We start from the raw sequence: 12,962 nt of genomic DNA, 5'->3' as shown, positions 1-12,962 counted from the left end.
TCTGCTCCTCCGCATACTTTGCTTTCCTTCGCAGCTCCCTGCAGCCAGCCATTCCTATCTTCTTGATTTCAAAGAACCGAGACGTTCCTCTGGCACAACAGAGAAAGCAGAAGCTACGAGTAGGTATAAACACAACGGTCGAAGACACGGTATTCCCCCGGTACGAAACGAGAACGATCACAACGACTACGGCGGATTTAAGCCTCCGACACTTGAATCACAGCTCCCTCCCTCTATTTCTCTGTCTCGTTCTTCTTACAGCGCTCTTCCTGTACGTGGTACAGCCGTCTCGCTTCTATGAATGAATTCGAGAACGTAAAGCAGAGGCTCACGCATCCGCCTATTTTGGTGCAGACGCGCGCCCTTCGACTTTCGTTAGGGGAGAAAATTATTTCGGTCGAGGCGAGCTCTTTTCTCCGACCGCTGTTTTATCCCGTGTCGAACGACTAACCTTGCTGTATTATTTTCGCGCCCAGAAATGCCCATTGTCGAGAAAGAAAGTTTCGTTGCAGTGAAATTTCGTACGAAGAGCTAAGCAGTGCACATAATCGACAAGAGTTACGTAAACTCTTACTGGCTGAGGCACTGGCTCGGTACCTACGACAAGCAAGTAGCAAGGAATCTATTGTGTTGGAAACTAATTGATTGCGGATTTTGTCATTACCACCAAATGACAAAATCCGCAATCAGTTAGTTGCCAACCCAATAGTAACTTGCCATGCGCGAACACCGAAATTTAGAAGTTGATATTTACATTCGCGTTTATAAAACCAGGACGTTTGCTGATTCTGTAAGCACGAACTATTGCTCGGTTGATGTCGCATATTTTTTGAAAAAGGAAAGAATTTCCGAAAGACCCGTAACACGTAAATGTGGTCGTTAAGATTTGTCTTTCTGTCAGATATCAACAATCAGTAAGAACCTAAAAAGTTGTGGTCGGGCCTTAAACGTTTGATAACAAGTTGCTTGCTCGTTACTTGCCACTTGACTGGTCGTGGCTGAACCAGACTCGTGAGTTGTCGGCTTCAGGCTGAGACCTAAGACTAACTTGCACCATTTTCTTTATGACAAACTACAAGGTATCGCGAGATTGCGCGCTTATTAGCATTAATTGTAACAGACGGTGCACGTGTCCGAATATTACCGCGAGTAACGATATTCGAAAGAAATTCGAAGATATCGGGAAGAGTAAGGAAATTATAGGCGGAATGGGCGAGATACGCGTGCCTCGTGGTGCACGAGAGCGCGTGTCTACGCGTATTATCCAGCCAACGACGTTTCCTCGCGTAATTGCACGTTTCAACTCTATAAATATTAACGAAGAGTGGAAGAAACGATGCTCGTCTAGACGACCAAGCCTCGAACCGTTAACCGAGACATAGCGAGAACGTTTGCCGCTTTCTCGCTCGCTTCTATAAGAAGCTTCCATTCCTTCCAGAAAAATGCTCACACTCACGCACGTTGGATGTGTGCATATGTACATAAGTAGTACTACCAACAAAGAATAGAAGTGTGCCTTGCACAAAGCGTATTACTTTTCGAAGAACTCAACGTAGATAAGAAAACTTGGCCGTTTCTTATCGATAATAACCAGCGGCGCGGCAACGTTCCTGATCGCTTTCTACGCTATTCTCGGTCTATCGCTTTGCCCTTTTTATTCTCCTGTTTATTGCATTATTTCTTATTATACGTACACGCTCGCTCTACGATGGCATTAGTCGAATCAGTTTCTCGTTTTCGATATTTCCTCTTAATGCACCTACGGTTTGAGGCAGTTTCTCATTCTTTCGTTATCGTAGGTATGGCAAACTGTCGGCGTCTCGTAATACACGACAAATCTGTTTAGTCCGTGTCAAAAATTTGAACACGTTGAAGCTTATGCGACTTATTGTAAATAACCTTGCCGTACGTGTAGGATACCGTGCATGAGTATTTGGATACTTTCAATTATAGCAAATATATCAAATATACTTCTTATGAAATTCCTTAATCTAATTCTTGCGCCTGATCTTATCTCGGCCAGCTATATACAGTTGGTTGATATCGATAAACTCGATAGTCGATATTAATTAGTGTAAATAAAAAAATAAGAAAAAGCTAAGGAAACCGAAGCTAAGTGAAGTGAATTTAATTGCATCCGTTCGATGTTGAGGTTTTGCAATTATTTTTCAATCGATCCAGATATTCTTCTTATTTCAGTCTCAATTTACCATAATATTTAACGATTTACGGCAACAAGTAAAAAGTTAAGAGTAACCAGACCTCCTATTATTATAATGTTGAAAATATAATATTGGCCTGGTAACTAAGTGGTTGCGGATTTTATCAATACCACCAAATGACAAAATCCGCAATCACTTAGTCGCCAACCCAATAGAAACGTGAATATTTCGATTGAGTTGTACCGAATGTTCAACTATTTTTTCTATCTCTAAATCCTAAACTATCGAAATCATTGAGACGTGATCTATTCTCTGTCGTTGCTAGACTGCGGATACTTATGCAAATTCATATCTGGCGAACACAACTAAGAAAGTAGTACCCAGACAGCGATTTATTCCACCGAGCAAATATTCCAGCAGGTACTATAGCTTTTTTTATTTTTGCATATTACACGACATATTCAATCATACTTGCACCTTTCAATTTCTGCTCTTAAACGCTTAAAAATCCACTGTCTAATAATTGCAAATCGAAATACCAAGAGCTGCAAGCTTCGAATTTTTTTGTTTCTTTCTTCGAAAACGCTTGCCGTCGGTGCCGATAATGTTTCGCACATGTTGCACAAGCAGTCGTTTACCTTGCGGCTAAATCGCGACACGGTTTCCCCGGCTTGCTCGCTCTCGGCAAATTGTGTTCGGCCAGGCCGAGCGCTTCGACGAGACAAAAGTCGGCGAATGGAATCGGCTCGGAACGAGGTAGACCGCTTTGGACAGAACATCGTCGGGATCGTAGGGATTCAGCGCGATCGACACAACTGCAAACGACCGTATATCGGTGTCGAGGTCGGCACAGACGATTCCTTTTATTCGCGAAAGCTGATTAAGTCGAGAAAGAATTCGAGACGATCGTAACGGAGAAGGAGAACGTTCGGGGAAAGCAACCAGGGCCTCGTTATTCTTTGCTCGCTTATTATCAAGGGTGTTGCTTATCGTAGTTCGTAGTACGTATCAGTAGTGTTCAGAATAGTTGACAGATCCGTGGAGACTGGAGAGTCGTGAGATGATGTGAGAATGGTCTTAAATAGACTGCAATTATACCTGTGCAATTATATCGGTTTATGCAATTTCGCATTCTTATTAACACTAAAACTACCGATAGTTAACGAAGCTATTTCTACTAAAACCAGTGAAAATGACTAGTCTTTAAAAAATACCTAATAGAATATTTATTGATTTATTACTTTCTTACAGAAGGAATTCCATGTTATGTAGTACATTTTTGCTATTATTAATCCATCTGGGGCCATGATCTCTAAACGGGGGTTGACACATTTATAAAATTGTAGAACCAGTCATTTTGATTGATGTGGTATTTCTAGTGTTAACATCTAGCGATCCAGCCGGAATTTTCCTGATAACGGATATCATCATATCGTATGATATGCAATAAACATTTTTAAAACGTGTGGCAAGTTGTAGAAAACGAGGAAACTGGTTAATTGGGGTTCGATAAACAGATTGCAGGATCCTTTTACACTTTGACAAGTACTAATCATTTTGACTAGTATTGGTATAGGTAGCCTTAATACAAAATTATTTTCAGTTTGAGTACATAGAAAACAAAATAAAATTCATTATATTATTCTTTTAGTTATCGTTGCGAAAGTCATTACATCATTGCGGAAAAAAATATAACATGAAATAGAAATTCTAAAATAAAATTATAAAACCAGCCAATTTGTCTGGTGTGGTAGTTCTAATGTTAATACGTAACACGTGTACAAGGTGTAAAGAAACGTTTGCCCGAAATCCACAAATATGTCTCGATAGTGTCCGGGTATTTATGGTCAGGATTATGCATGCAAGATGTTCCGAACTTAAATGGTCACACTGCGAGACTTTGATCCACAAGCAGAAAGAAGGAAAAGAAGAAAAGGATGTTGGTAATATCTGGAAAACTAAGGCGGTAATATGTATAAGAGAAAGGTGGCCAGAGTGTTGACCTAGGCAACATATTTGAAGCTCGTGAAAATCAGCAAGGGGGAAATTAATGTACAGGCAGAAAGAAGAAAAAATGCTATGCGAAGTTATTGAAATTCAGGAAAATTCTCAGGATCGTCATAGTGTAATTAATTCCATTGTTCGTTAATGCGAAGCATGTGTCCGCCCGCAAGGACGATATTCTGAAACGAAGAATTAAAAGTAATCATCTTTTCTTATATTGTTACATTTCATGATTATTCACGTCACGATATTACAACGTGCACGCCACATTTGTTGTTTCTAACTCTGTAACAAAGCGTCTATTGACGAACTTCGTATAACGTTATTTTTTTCTTTTTACCTGTAAAATAAACTCTCGCGGTTTGGCCGTTTAAGTTCGGGACACCCTGTATATATGCAACATATAAAATTAACGAAAGTGTAACATTTTTTTCTAAGAGAACGGTCGAGTTGCGACCTGATTTCTTTGAGATCTTCGATCCTCGCGGTGCAACACGAAAATCTTCACCGACACGTGTACAAAGTGTACGATACGTTTGTGACAGCCAAGAGATTTCTTCGTATCCTTCGTACTGTACAGTGGCTGCGAAATGTATTAGCGCGTAGCCTTATCTCTAAACGAGACGTTTTTCGAACGATTTTCATAACACCTGTCGTACTTTCGTACGAACGTTATTTAATTAATGACGGAATCTTGTAAAAATCGTGCAAAAACTCGTAGGAACGTTTCAACAAATGCCATTGACAAAAGATTATCTTGTACGGCTGCACGTCGACACATTATGACCGAACATATTTCTCGACGAGGCGAAGCTCTTTGAATTCGTTGCGAGACATTTCAATAGATAAAATCACGAAGATTCCCGCGAAAATAATACCCAAACAAGTATCGCCAGCACTTTTCAAACTATCTCGATGAACTTGTGGCGTGACTCTATAGACGATATCAGAATCTGCGCGATTCGTATCGTTGGTCGAGTAACTAAATACATAAACAAACAAATATATACCGAGTATAACCTCGGAGAACAGAACGCTGTAAAAAACGTTTGAAACGATTCACGCGTGAATGCTACCGCTTAGCGCTGATACATGTAACACGTGGCTCGTTTAACGCCGCTCGAGGTTTGCGGCATAAAGTCGTGTCCAGAAGGAAAAAAATCCCAACGTTTCGCTAAGATCGCAGTTGGCAATATTCAAGCGAAATAACCTTAAACTGTATCCGTAGTAAGTGAAATAACGCGAACAACTATGCAGGCAATCCAGGCGTGTAGTGAAAGCCTGAAAACTGTCCGAGTTGGTCATGTTGAGAGTCACTGAGTAGCTGATCGCTGATACGGCGATGCGTCATAAGTAAATACGCGCCTACCTGTAACTCGTTATCGGTGTTAACTGTGGTCCCCTGTGTCGAATAGAAGTGGCGTCGGTTGGCGATCAGTTGGTCGGACCACGAAACGAAGCGTGTCGGTCGTCGCGAGAGTTCTCCTCGCGTTCGCGGTTACTTCCAATCCATTCTCTTCTGTTCGTCATTCTCGACGAGCCGTTTCTTGCTCTTTCTCTCGCCTTCCACCCCCCACCTTTTCTGTTTCACTTGCTCTACGTGCATTACGCGAACGAGAGTCGCAGTCGGTCGCCAGTGTCGGCACAGAGGCATCGTTGACGCCGTGTCCCTTCTCTCTCTCTCTCCCTCTCTCTATCTATTCATCTCTTTCTCTCCTTTTTCTCTTCCTCCTTTTACGTTCTTTCCCTTCCTTTTCGCTCTCTTCTCTCGATTAATTCTTCCCTCTCTCCGTTTCTGTTCTCCTTCTTCCTAGCGATGCGCCGTGCATCTGACGGTACTCGCTCGCTTTCCATCCACATTCGCCGCATCTTACGCCTTTTTTCCATCCTGTTCGTTGGATCGTCGCGTTTCCCGTCACGGGTTATCTTCCCATCGAATTGTAATAAGTCGAACGATCCTGCGTAAGGTGGATTCGGTGATCTGTCAGTCGCACCGTGTTCCAGCAGTGAGTGTGATCTTTCTCGTTGGCGAAGATTTGTTCGAATCGTGGCATTGAGGACTGCGATTATACGCGTAGCAGTGGAAATACCATACAGCGGTCGGAGTCGATGCTGTGAAAGAGATAAGCGCCACAGGTTTCAGGAAGGCTGAAAGTTTGGTAATTAACCTTTGACAGATTTATACAGTGCCGCGGATCGTAGAATGGCTTTGCAAGTCGATAGATGGCGCTTCAATGATCTTCGTTTCACGACAGCTTTTTACAATTAACGAACCCAGTCTGTTTCTATAATTATAAGGTCGCAGATTCATAGAAATAATAATCGGACTTTTCAAATGATACGTTCGTGCAAAAAGTTGTCGAAGGACGAATAAAGTAGCAAGCGACGAGGTCGCGATCGCCGATAGCCAGCCTAGCGTTCAATCAACGATATCTCTGCGTTTGTAGGAGACTTAAAACTATAGAATAGCATAGGATGCACGTAATATGAAAAAACGTATAAAATTTGGAAAATAATAGCTCTTTCTATAATACGTAACAAGTAAATCAAGCTTTTAACGTTCTTGACTAGACATTCTCAGAAATATAAATTTGCATGGAAATCCGTGCGTCTACCGATGAAGAGGACGCGCGTTTATCGCTACGATCACCGATGACTCGCCCTTGGTGCTCTCTCTTTAAAACGAGTCTTTTCACGTATGATACTTACACGTGTCTTTCTCCTGGATCTTCGCGCGCAACAACTTCGTAGCAAATGTAAAACATTTATAAAAGATTTTCACAAGCTTTGAAATATTTTCCCACTGTGTATTTCGGTAATTATATTTTTGAAAAATATCCAAACAGTCAAAATTGACATTTTTCGAGTTTCACGATAGAACAGCCTGTTGAAGGTTTTTCTAATGGGAACGTTGAAGAAGTGAGGCGTTCCACTGTTCGTGTAATCGTCGTTCAGAAACTTTCAATCTCTTCTCGTTGATGCTAGGCACGGCTGAGAGTACTCGATATTTATCGCGAGTGCTCCTCCTAACTGCCAACCGATAATTCCACGAATGGTTACGTGCGTACCTCGAACGTGAACGCCCAAGAGTATTTGCACGTTAATCCCTTCAACGTTCGTATGAACTTATTTTCTTAATGCCAACAGTTGTTCGCGAAAAGAAACCGTAACGGATTTCCTTTATCCTTTAAGACGCTGTAGTAAACCCGATACGTTTCGGAATATGTATTGGCTTGGCAACGAGTGATTGCGGATTTTATTTTATTATTAGGTGGTAATGATAAAATCCAAAATCACTTACTTGCCAACCCAATAGAATTTGACAATTTTTCTTCCTACAAGTAATTGCGATAATAAAATATTCAGATTTGTTGATCGGTACGAACGTTGCTACGCGGTTTTGGCTTTGAAACTACAATTTTTGAAATTATTGACAAATCCTACGTCACGTTGCAAAATGTAGTATGCGGAATATGTTTTCAAAATTTCAAGAGCACCGGATCGGCGATACGTGGCTCGGAATATTTCGCGGGTTAGAAAAATATATTTTCGAGAAAAACGTAAGAGAAGCTTTCGCATAACGTTTTTCCATAATGAATCTTCCGCGTTTTCGTCGCTGTAGCTTCGCCAGGAGTGTGAAGTTTGATCATCGTTTGAAAAGCGATACTGTACAAAATTTTACTGAAATTTTAAGAAAATGAAAAGAAACTGAAATTTGTACAATTAAAAAAAAACATTTTTTAGTTTTTCATATGTATTATTTGATTTATGCCCAAACTTATGGGAATAGCCAGCTGCAGCGTAAATGTCCCGTAACAATTTATCGATAAGATTGGCGATTTAAAAAAAGAACTGTGTCGCGACTAAAATCGTCTCTTAACGTCGCCTGCAATTCGTTTCGTAACGAGTATGCGCGGAATGTGCTCATCGGCGTTCCTCATTTATGTAATCGTCGCAAGCGACGATTATTCGGCCAGGATGCGTCTTACACAGGGACATTTTGAAATGCAACAAACGTGGATAAATAATCGAATCTCCTGCTCTGTGTAACGTTGTTATTTCGTATTTTTCTCGTAATTTCGTAACGAAGCATTTTTGCGCCTACGTTTACGTGACATTTTTCTCTTATTCCGAATATAACGTATCTTACGCTGATCCCACACTACCAATGGCAGTTAACAAAGCGAACAGGTCGCTTGGATTTATTTTTAGATTTCCTGGGAATTTTAAATATCCTGTTACTCTTACAACCCCTTCCAACCTTTTAGTTTTATTCATCTCATGCGGAATATGCTAATGTTCAGCGTCGTACGATCCGCCTGTTGATCCTCAAATGTTGGGTTGGCAACTAAGTGATTGCGGATTTTGTCATTAGGTAGTAATGATAAAATCCGCAATCACTTAGTTGCCAACCCGATACAACAGAGTCGTGGAATAGTACACGGCATAAATTTTTGCGTTTCGACGCTCGCTCGCTTGTCCAAAATATTGTCGTGAACACGATTACGATCGCATGGGAATGGTATTTCATAAATGGGAATGGTTTCACGCTAAAGAACAGGAGAAGGATGGCTGATATTCTTTTTTTATTTTTTATAAATAATCTGCTTGATCGCTTTCCACTTCTTCGTGTTATAAATTTGAACGCACGTTCGCGTTTCCTGCGTAATTATCGTATGATTTTCCGGGTTGAATTCCTCGCGAACGACGTTAGAAACAGCGAGCCGATTTATCAGGATACTTGCGCGCATACTAATGCCATATCTGATCCAGTTGATCTCTTTTCTCTATCCCTTCGCAACTTTAAACATTCCGCGTTTACGATGTTTAACGCTTAAACAATCATAGCGTAATATCTTCTTATACTTATTTACGCATTAGGTTGTCCGAATTGTTTCTTTCGTTTTATAAGGAAATAATACACGCACAACGTTTTTGTTTTATATTAATTTATTGAATTATGTACGAACGTAACAACAGAAATAGAACGAAATGAATCATAGCTAATTCAATAAAATAATATAAAACAGAAATTGTTGTTCATCTATTATCATCTTATGAAACGAAAGAAACTTTTCAGACAACCTAATATTTGTGTGCATATTGCGTAACATGTAAATGTAACATATAGCGAGCACCTGATGTCGTTTCATTCTCACAATTATGGTTTTTGATTCTCACAATACCCTTGACATTGTAAATCTTCCGATACTACACAGAAGGAGCATAATATGTTCTGTAATCTTCGTTGTTAAAATAGCTAAAGGTATCGTTGTACCATCAAGAACCTCAAGAATTCGCATGTTGTTTCATATTCAACAACGTGTACGTAACATATGCGTGGTTACTGTAATTCCTTAAATCGCATTAATCACGTAAATTCTCTTTTAAAAAATTCTTCCGAGCCTTTTCTCTGACAATGTTATCTTATAATTGTTACATTGTTTAAATAAATGAACGTTCTAGTATAATATAACATGATATAATAAATAAGTTTACTATTTAGTAACTTAACTGTGCTATCTTTATCCTTTTCTAGCATATTATAGGGCTGATGCTAAAAAGTAATGTTAAAACCCTTTGAGTGCTGACTACTCGCGGCCTATGTCGTCCGTACGGACGGCGCGCGTCTAGCGCTGACGATCGCTGTGGACGGAATACTTTTTCGTTAGACTGAACTCTGTTGATTGACTATTCAAAGCGCAAATCGTAATAAGTTATAGTAATTCTTTTGCACGAGATTAAATGATTCAAGAGCGTTATTTTTTAGTTATTTTTAATTATTTATTATAAACATTGAAATTTACAGTTAACTAGAATTTGGGTAATAAACTAGAAAACAATAAACTAGAAAACTAAATTTAGTAAATATAACACAAGTTAATAATTTAGTTGTGGGTGAAAAATTCAGTGCTTGAGAAAACTAAAAAAACCAGATGTACAGTTTTCTTACAAGTGGTGACCACTTCAACAATAACGAGGCACTATTGGCATTTGTTTACTGCCGTAAGGAATGCATTTATATTTATTTCACACAAACGTAATAGTATTACTTCTGCGTAGGTGTTCGGAAAAATTGAAAAACCCATACATGCGTCCTTAGTCCATGCCGGGCACTTACAGAAAGCGCATATATATGTCCTTAGTGCACACCGATAGCTTTCGCCAGACACCTATATGCGCCCATAGCACTCAAAGGGTTAATAAGTGAACAAATAAATAAACTATCGGCGCCGTTTTGCGCAAGAAAATAAGTGGCTGTTTGTATTAGGTTGGCAACTAAGTGATTGGGGATTTTGTCATTAGGTGGTAATGATCACCTAGTTACCAACCCAATACATGGTACGAGGTTATAGAAAGATCGAAAATCGCTGCGATATTCCACCAACAATGGTTCGTGGTGAGCGCGCCACGGTCGTTGAAACGCGTGCATCCTGCAAACCGACGGTCGGCAATCGACAAAGAAGCTCGCTTCACCCTTCCGATACTATCTAACGACGATAATGGGATAACGAGAGTCAGGATAATTAACCGAGAACGGTGGTACTCGTTGAACCAATCGAGTCTGTCAATTATTATCCCGACAGCAGACGCTCATTTCAGACTTTCAGTTTATCTCATTCTCTGCCTCTCTTCTCTTTCGATTTTTCCCTAATTCCATGTAACTTTTCTCTGCTTTCGTTTCTCGTGTTCGTTCTACCTTGGATGGAGATTACAGTCGAATTTAGTTACGGTCAGCAAACTGTCCGTGTTAGGAAATTTATGGCCCGTAGAAAATTACTCTGTGTTTCTTCGGCAAGAGTTATGGTTGCTCTGTTAACGTTTCGTGGAACACACCGCTACTTCTCCATCGCGGCTCTTAATTCCTCCCCTTTTTTCCCCCTGGCAACCGAATTAACGTAGTTCTACTGAAACTTTTATCGATATTTAATAGCGCGTAATTTATCCACGAAAATTCTATTTTTATTGTTTCACGTTCGTTACGAAAGCCTTTGACAAATGCAATTTCGATTACTCCAATTGTTTCGTCAATTAAAAGATAATAAATTTGGAAGCTTAAGCCTTGCTACAGGGTTCAACTTTCGGTTCAACAAACGTTTAGGACTTTTACGGTGTTTGAGTCGAAAGCGACTGGAATATCCGAAATTCGTAAATAAGTAAATGCTCAAGGAAATGTAGAGGTACGTCGTGTTATAAATATCTTTTACGATATTTCTCGTCGCAAAAGTCCAATACGTTCAATGGCCGAATTAATCGCCCACTACCGATTAATATAATTGCCGATTACGTAATAATTATTCTTAATGACATAATGTAAATTTATCCTTAATATTTATCGATAATACATCATACTTATAAACAATAACACGTATTGGTATAACAGTGCTATGTCAACATAAATTTATGCTGTTGCAAATACAACTTCATCCGGACTTAATTCCATTATTCTTCCACCCATAATTGTTTACACATCAAAATACAAATACTGGAAAACGTATAATAATGTCCTTTTACGTTTGAAATATTCTTCTCTTACAGTATGATATATTATGTTTAAATTAAAACATATTTTCAATATATATATATAAATTTTATATTAACCATTGATAATAAAATCATCCCTATAACTGAGATTATTATATGTAATACTCTTATATATATGTAAATGGCAGAACTATTAATATCAGAAAAATTGAAACAATAGAAGCCAGCCCAAAGATCATTAACAGTCCTGTTCTCATAGTTAAATCAAACTGTAACATTATTTACATTATTTATAATCATTATTTATAATATTTTCTGTTATTTTATATGTCATACAAGTTTTATAGCTAAGTACCTTAGAAAATGTTGTAATACTCTTATACATGTAAATAGCAGAACTATGATTATCAGAAAAATTGAAACAATAGAAGCCAGTCCAAAGATCATGAACAGCCCTGTTCTCATAGTTAAATCAAACTGTAACATTATTTATATTATTTATAATCATTATTTATAATATTTTCTGTTATTTTATATGTCATACAAGTTTCATAGCTAAGTACCTTAGAAAATGTTGTGATACTTTTATACATGTAAATAGCAGAACTATGATTATCAGAAAAATTGAAACAATAGAAGCCAGTCCAAAGATCATGAACAGCCCTGTTCTCATAGTTAAATCAAACTGTAACATTATTTACATTATTTATAATATTTTCTGTTATTTTATATATCATACAAGTTTTAGAGCTAAGTAGCTTAGGAAATGTTGATAGGACCTATTTCTAATGTAAATAAAGTTGTCATACCTAGTCCCATCAATATTATTTTAACCTCTAAAAAGACTGATACAAAAGCAGCTTAGATATGACGTAGAAAGTGCCTGTAAATAATAATTTTTTAGTACTGAAAGTTAAATTGCATGAAAGACATCCAATTAACAAGGTCTTAGTATGTCTAAGAACCTTACCAATTTAGTTAGCCATATTATAATTGAAAGGTGGAGCGCGTCTAGCTCTTTCAGATATAAATATAGCGCAAAAAGAAATGATGAAGCATATGCTAATAAAATTATGGATTATTTACTAGACAATATATGTGAAATAGTTGCCAACCTCAATAATTGCAATATTTACGCACATAGCTATAATCCATATATACCAATGAAATTATCATAAGTTCTCTGACCTTAACAGGAAATTTCAAAAAAGATTATATAACTTTGCTCGACTCGTGGAGGAATCATAGTTCTTGAAAATCCGGTTATTCTCCGATTTTACGTTATAATTCGTTGTAAAATCGACAAACAAT

General features: G+C 38.4%; 1 protein-coding gene and 1 long non-coding RNA gene across 6 annotated transcripts in view; one reads left to right on the top strand and one right to left on the bottom strand.

The window, feature by feature from the left end:
- Positions 1 to 3,792: 3,792 nt before the first annotated feature.
- Positions 3,793 to 5,675, bottom strand: LOC126925281 (uncharacterized). The gene is made up of 2 exons (XR_007713856.1): positions 5,536 to 5,675; positions 3,793 to 5,454 (listed from the first exon to the last, which is right to left on the bottom strand). It is a non-coding gene; the product is annotated as an uncharacterized LOC126925281 (long non-coding RNA).
- A 125-nt stretch (positions 5,676 to 5,800) lies between these two features.
- LOC126925220 (uncharacterized) overlaps positions 5,801 to 12,962 on the top strand; it is a 161,014-nt gene continuing 153,852 nt past the window's right edge. For 3 of the 5 annotated variants that reach the window (XM_050740534.1, XM_050740533.1, XM_050740532.1), the window contains exon 1: positions 5,812 to 6,325. The gene's annotated coding sequence lies outside the window, so the exon portion shown is untranslated. Of the gene's footprint in view, positions 6,326 to 12,962 lie in introns of all 5 variants that reach the window. The other 2 variants (XM_050740535.1, XM_050740536.1) reach the window with 2 other exon arrangements.

This window comes from Bombus affinis, chromosome 16, assembly GCF_024516045.1.
Source record: "Bombus affinis isolate iyBomAffi1 chromosome 16, iyBomAffi1.2, whole genome shotgun sequence".
Lineage (NCBI taxonomy): Eukaryota > Metazoa > Arthropoda > Insecta > Hymenoptera > Apidae > Bombus > Bombus affinis.
Note: the sequence above shows the minus strand (reverse complement) of the source record. Positions and strands in the feature narration are given on the sequence as shown.